This window comes from Amphiura filiformis, chromosome 18 (assembly GCF_039555335.1).
Source record: "Amphiura filiformis chromosome 18, Afil_fr2py, whole genome shotgun sequence".
Taxonomy (NCBI): domain Eukaryota; kingdom Metazoa; phylum Echinodermata; class Ophiuroidea; order Amphilepidida; family Amphiuridae; genus Amphiura; species Amphiura filiformis.
Window position 1 is genome coordinate 54,634,821 of NC_092645.1, and position 6,760 is coordinate 54,641,580.

A 6,760-nucleotide genomic window follows, 5' to 3' on the forward strand; every position below is an offset into this window, starting at 1 on the left:
ACGCCACTGTACCAGCGCGGTACCACTGCTGGTGGGTCCTGTGCAGTAGCAGCATTGGTACTATGTAGGTATACGCTGTGTAGGCCTACCAGTCAAGTAGCGATGGTGTACCTGTACAGACGGCCGCAATATTAATCTTGTAGTGTAGGGTTGGTCGGGTATGTCTTTGCTCTTCAGTAACCGACTCAAAAAATCACAAAAATCTGTTTACAAAAACTTTCATTTAAGCAATTTTTGCCCCAATGAGCTGATTTTACACGCATGCACCCCCCCTGCGGGGGAAGACTGCAAGTGACAAATTTCGCCAGGGGGAGGTAGCCCTCCATTGGCCAGAATTTAACCCAGCACTGCACTTTACTACTACAAAATGCACCTCGTACATGTCGTATAGCATTTTACTTTCATTAACAAATTGCACCCATAATTATTGTTTCTTTGAAGTTGACAATAATCTTAACTTTCCCCAGACGTAACTTTACATGGAGCGACTCGGCCCGCTACTCAGTGCTTTTGAATTTAGTGTGAAATCGCCGCTACCTTCAACACTAAATTATTACCCGCCTCCCCAGTTCAACACCAATTTGTATTGTCAGTACGGGGCGCGAACTATTTTAAGTTAAAACTAGTTAAAGTCATGTCAACCAGTAAGTGATTGGCAACATAATTTTGTGTATGTTAATCTGCAGCGGGCTGACATGTATTGAATAGACTATTGAGGCCCGGTCTCGCAAAACCCAGAACATGTCGTTAGACTATTAGTATTATCTGTTCTATCAAGACTAAAAAACAAAATAGAATATCTCAAATCGATATTTAGTTACATACCGCCTTTTTATACAAAATGAAGTCTACTGTAGTAGACCATTTAAATTTATCACCTCTCTAATCTCACCATGGAAAATCCACAAATCCTGTTCTGATCCAACAGCTATCTATCCATGAGAAAACTTTTTTCTCTGTATTGGGCAGGGCAGTCACTGGGGATGTGGATGTGTTGTGTTTTATGCGTGGAATAATATGAATTGTTTAAAAAAGGAATGCAATGCAGTCTATACAAAATGGTGAACGTTCATGTAGTGATACGACCTTTTGGCTTCAGTTGTATTATGTATTGATAGACTGTTCCCACGGTTTATGCACAATTAATTTTGCATTGAGTACAGTGTGAAGTTATGTTGACATTTTGTGAGAACAAAAAACGGTCAGAACTTAGGAAGTGGTACAGAAAGAAAACCGGATAAAGTGACAAAACAGAATTTAATAAATAGACATATAGTACTGTTCTTTAGTGTTCTTAAGCCAATTTCATAACTGCACTCTTAAGGGATCTAAAATGAGCGTTTATTGCGTTTCGACAGTATTTTTTGTGGGACATAAGAGCACCTCAGACCTATCGAATTGCATCTGAATACGAAGCATGTCTTTCTGATATCAAATAATTTTCATTTTTGAAAATCACAATATAATACAAATTTTATGACAAATTATAAAAATTTGATATTTTTCAAATTTTGATATATAACAGTCCTCGAAGTAAATTATATAAATCTAATGATATATTCTTAAAGTGTATGTAGCAGGAGGAAAAGCCGACGGTCAATTGAAAATTTTGACCTTTCATATTGAAGATATAGATTTTTTCCCAAAAAGACCTATTTTTTTTGGTGTTTTGGGAAAAAAAATCCATATCTTCAATACGAAAGTTCAAAATTTTAAATTGATCGTCGGCATTTCATCCCACCTACATACACGTTAAGTATAAATCATCAGATTTATCAAGTTTACTTCGAGTACTGTTAAATATCAAAAATATCAATTTCTAATGATTTGCCATAAAATGTGTATTAAATTGCGAATTTCAAAAACCAAAATTATTTGATATCAGAATGACATTCTTCGTATTCAGAATGCAATTCGATATGTCTGATGTGCTCTAATGTCCCAAAATAAATACTGTCCAAACGTTCATACCCCAGCCCTTAAGGTTAGCAACTATTTTAAACTGTTGCGATTTGGTAGTTCACGGCACAATAATTTAACCCCACAAACGTGGTCAACTATTTGATCCTAAATTGTTTAGGATCAAATAGTTGCCCACGTTTGTGGGGTTAAATTTGACTCTTTTTTAGTAAGAATCGGGGTCAAAATGACCCTTTAAAAAAATAAAGGCCGTAAGTGTGTAGCCCTACTATTCCAGAAGCATGTTAGTAAGAAATATATTCCGCTACCTAAAGCCAAATACTTGTTGATGAAGTTGATGCAGTGGCGGCGCCACAGTAAAAACCCAACATTACGAAAATTTCCACTTTTGCGGCAATTTTGCATAAAATTGGTTGCTTTTGCCCCCCTGAAATTCACTTTTTCCCCTCACTGCCCCAGTAGCGTAGCCAAGCTGCGCCCCTGAAATTTTTTTTTGCCCCCCCCCCCCCCCGACCAAGGAAGCTGGCCACACCCACCCGAAAAAAAAATCCTGGCGCCATGATGATGATGATGATGATGATGACGATGACGATGATGATGATGATGATGATGATGATGACGACGATGACGATCGATGATGATGATGATAATGATGATAATTAGGCTACAATAATAATAAAACTTTGATAAAAACTTTTACCAGGTGTCAAAAAGAGAAATTTAAACAGAACATCGTTTAACTTTAACGGAAAACCGTTAGAACGTTCTCATTTTCCTTACTACCGTGAGAAAACCCAACACAATTTGCCTAATTGTATTATAAATGTCCCGCGCTTTTTTCTCTGCGGTGTAACGGGTCTTACTCGACACGTTACCGGCACGTGCCTTATAAACACTTAGGCTACACGAATTAATGAACCGTACGCATAGCCAAAAGGGATAGGCGGGAAGTTATTAGTATTTATAAATTAACCCGGCTGCATCGTCTGCAGTTTTTGGAATCAAGATAATTAAAAATATTAATATATATATTAAAAAAAACATATTGGACCAATACTAGACAATAATGTTTGTACCCATTTGATTATTATTTTAACATGGATTTTAATCATATTGTAAAGAAATTATGAAAAGTTTTCGAACTTTTATCAATATTTTTGATCGACTTTGATTCCTCATGGAATGGGTTAAATATTCATTGCAGCATACCGATTCCCATTGAGAAAACAAAGGCTGACAACCCAAGTCGCGTGTATATTATATGGATCCTAGATGTGGGTTTTTATAACAGTATAGTTATGTGACGTTGGTCAGATTGTTCATTTAATAGCTTGCATTTGTAAAAATTGTCAAATTCGTGACCGCAAGAGGAAACCCGCATCTTTTGAATTTTTTTTAATCAAACTGAGATTTATGTGTAGATTATCATTGGCGTGGAGGTGTCTGATTTATTTTGAATAAAAGGACTGCATACATTATGGTTTGTAATATTATTATCTTCAGTAGATAGCAGATTGTGCATCAGTGAATTATTGAATATCGTTGAATTGCTATCTTCAGCAGATAGCAGATTGCGTATCACTGAATTGTTGTATATCACTGGATTGCTATCTTCAGTAGATAGCAGATTGTGTATCACTGAATTGTTGCATATCACTGGATTGCTATCTTCATTAGATAGCAGATTGTGCATCACTGAATTGTTGTATATCACTTGATTGCTATCTTCAGTAGATAGCAGATTGTGTATCACTGAATTGTTGTATATCACTTGATTGCTATCTTCAGTAGATAGCAGATTGTGTATCACTGAATTGTTGCATATCACTGGATTGCTATCTTCATTAGATAGCAGATTGTGCATCACTGAATTGTTGTATATCACTTGATTGCTATCTTCAGTAGATAGCAGATTGTGCATCACTGAATTGTTGTATATCACTTGATTGCTATCTTCAGTAGATAGCAGATTGTGTATCACTGAATTGTTGTATATCACTTGATTGCTATCTTCATTAGATAGCAGATTGTGCATCACTGAATTGTTGTATATCACTGGATTGCTATCTTCAATAGATAGCAGATTGTGTATCACTGAATTGTTGCATATCACTGGATTGCTATCTTCATTAGATAGCAGATTGTGCATCACTGAATTGTTGTATATCGCTTGATTGCTATCTTCAGTAGATAGCAGATTGTGTATCACTGAATTGTTGTATATCACTGGATTGCTATCTTCAGTAGATAGCAGATTGTGCATCACTGAATTGTTGTATATCACTGGATTGCTATCTTCAGTAGATAGCAGATTGTGTATCACTGAATTGTTGAATATCACTGGATTGCTATCTTCAGTAGATAGCAGATTGTGTATCACTGAATTGTTGTATATCACTGGATTGCTATCTTCAGTAGATAGCAGATTGTGCATTGCTGAATTATTGTATATCGTTGAATATCACTGGATTGCCATCTCCAGTAGATAGCAGATTGTCCATCACTGAATTGTTTAATATCACTGGCCAGATTGCTATCTCCAGTAAATAGCAGATTGTCCATCACTGAATTTTTGAATATCACTGGATTGCTATCTTCAGTAGATAGCAGAATGTGTATCACTGAATTGTTGAATATCACTGGATTGCTATCTTCAGTAGATAGCAGATTGTGCATTGCTGAATTGTTTAATATCACTGGATTGCTATCTTCAGTAGATAGCAGATTGTGCATTGCTGAATTGTTTAATATCACTGGATTGCTATCTTCAGTAGATAGCAGATTGTGCATTGCTGAATTGTTTAATATCACTGGATTGCTATCTTCAGTAGATAGCAGATTGTGCATTGCTGAATTGTTGTATATCACTGGATTGCTATCTTCAGTAGATAGCAGATTGTGCATTGCTGAATTGTTGTATATCACTGGATTGAGGAACACTGCAAAGTAGATGTATAACATGTATAACAAGTGGAATTTCGGAAGATCAGGAATATTACAAGAAAAAAAAAAGATTTTCTTCCCACACCGGGAATCGAACCCGGGCCACGACGGTGAGAGCGCCGGATCCTAACCACTAGACTATATGGGATATGATGTAAGATTAATGCTAAAAAAATATTATTATTCATTTGCAATTTGATTACTAACTATGCGTTTTTGCAATTTTTTGCCTGCATTTTTTTAGAATCTTGAATCTTGTCATCTCATCTTCTTGTCCGAAGAAAGGCGACTTGACGAGATCCGTAAGTCAAGTTAAGGGCTCGGATAGCGACGTTTTCACGTATTTTTTGTGAGACCTGAGAGCACATCAGACATCGAATTGCATTCTGAATATGAGAAATGTCCTTCTTATATCAAATAATTTTGAAATTGGCGATATAATACACATTTTATGGCAAATGATTAAAAATTGATATTTTTGAAAATTAAATTAAAATCAAAATTGTATAAATCTAATTACATGTAATTAAAGTGTATGTAGCTGGGATAAACAGCCGTCCATCATATGAAAATTTTGAACTATCGTATTGAAGATATAGATTTTTTGTCAAAAATGTAGGCTTGGGGATGTATATCTTCATTATGAAAGGTCAAAATTTTCAATTGATGGTCGGCTTTTCATCTCAGCTACATACACTTTTTTTAAAGTAAGTACATAATCTTAAGATTTATAAAGTTTACTTCGAGGATTGTTAAATATAAAAAAAATATATAAAAAATATCAAATTTTAATAATTTGCCATACAATTTGTATTATATCGTGAATTTAAACATTCAACAAAACATTTGATATCAGAAGGACCCACAAGAAATACTGTGCAAACGTTGCTATCCGATCCCTTAAGTATATCTTAACTTATCTTGTCATGTCATCGTCTCATCCCTAAGTCCAAGTCCACTTACAAATTAAGATAATTATTTTGTCCTTTCGGTGGCACTTTTGAGAGACTTCCATAATGGTGAGCCTCTGTCAGGCCCGTACGCAGGGGGGAAAGTATACAAAAAGTACCAAAAAAACTTTTTTTTACCCTTTTTTGGACAAAAAAGATCCAAATTTTGGTAAGAAAGTCCACTTTTCATAAAATTGCCTCCCTCCTCTTGGAAAAAAGTCCACTTTTTCAAAATCTGCACCCCGCAATGAAATCCTGCGTACGGGCCTGGCCTCTGTTCAATTCAGCATCGAAGTGGTTACGTAATTCTCTTGGTTACCGGATCACGCTACTTTGGTATGCCTTCGAGTGCCATATACTTTATGTGGTGATCATTTCGATCGTGGTTCATTACTCTAGCGCGTGATCCCGTTGACATAGTAACATTACGTAACTTCGATACTGAATTGTTTCCTACCACATGAAGAAAAAAATAACAGGAACCCTGAAGAAGTAGATGTATAACGTGCATGTATAAGTGGAATTTTGAAAGAGCATGAATGTTACAATTATAAAAAATAAAAGGAAAAGAATTGCTTGTTTTGCTTCACACACCGGGAATCGAACCCGGGCCACGGCGGTGAAAACGCCGGATCCTAACCACTAGACCATATGGGATGTCCTGTAAGTGTTCAGCTAAATGTATTATTTATTTACAATTTAATTACTAACTAAGCGTTCTTGCCATTTTCGCCTGTTTAGAGTTGCACCCTATTCGGCAATCGCTCCAAAATATGTATAGGCCTATAAAACTTTATGATGAGGCTTTTTGTAGAGGCTTTTCCACCCAATCCCCCCGAAATACCACCAGGAACAGGCCCGTAAAATGATAAGCAAAAAATGCAAAAGCACATAGTAAGTAATTAAATTGCAAATAAATAATATGTTTAGCTTATGTCTTGTATCCC

The 6,760-nt window shown here is 35.9% G+C and overlaps 2 non-coding genes across 2 annotated transcripts; both read right to left on the bottom strand.

Moving 5' to 3' along the window:
* Positions 1 to 4,939: 4,939 nt before the first annotated feature.
* Positions 4,940 to 5,011, bottom strand: Trnae-cuc (transfer RNA glutamic acid (anticodon CUC)). Its single transcript has one exon. It is a non-coding gene; the product is annotated as a tRNA-Glu (tRNA).
* Positions 5,012 to 6,398: 1,387 nt separating this feature from the next.
* Trnae-uuc (transfer RNA glutamic acid (anticodon UUC)) lies at positions 6,399 to 6,470 on the bottom strand. The gene has a single exon. It is a non-coding gene; the product is annotated as a tRNA-Glu (tRNA).
* Between the last annotated feature and the right edge of the window lie 290 nt (positions 6,471 to 6,760).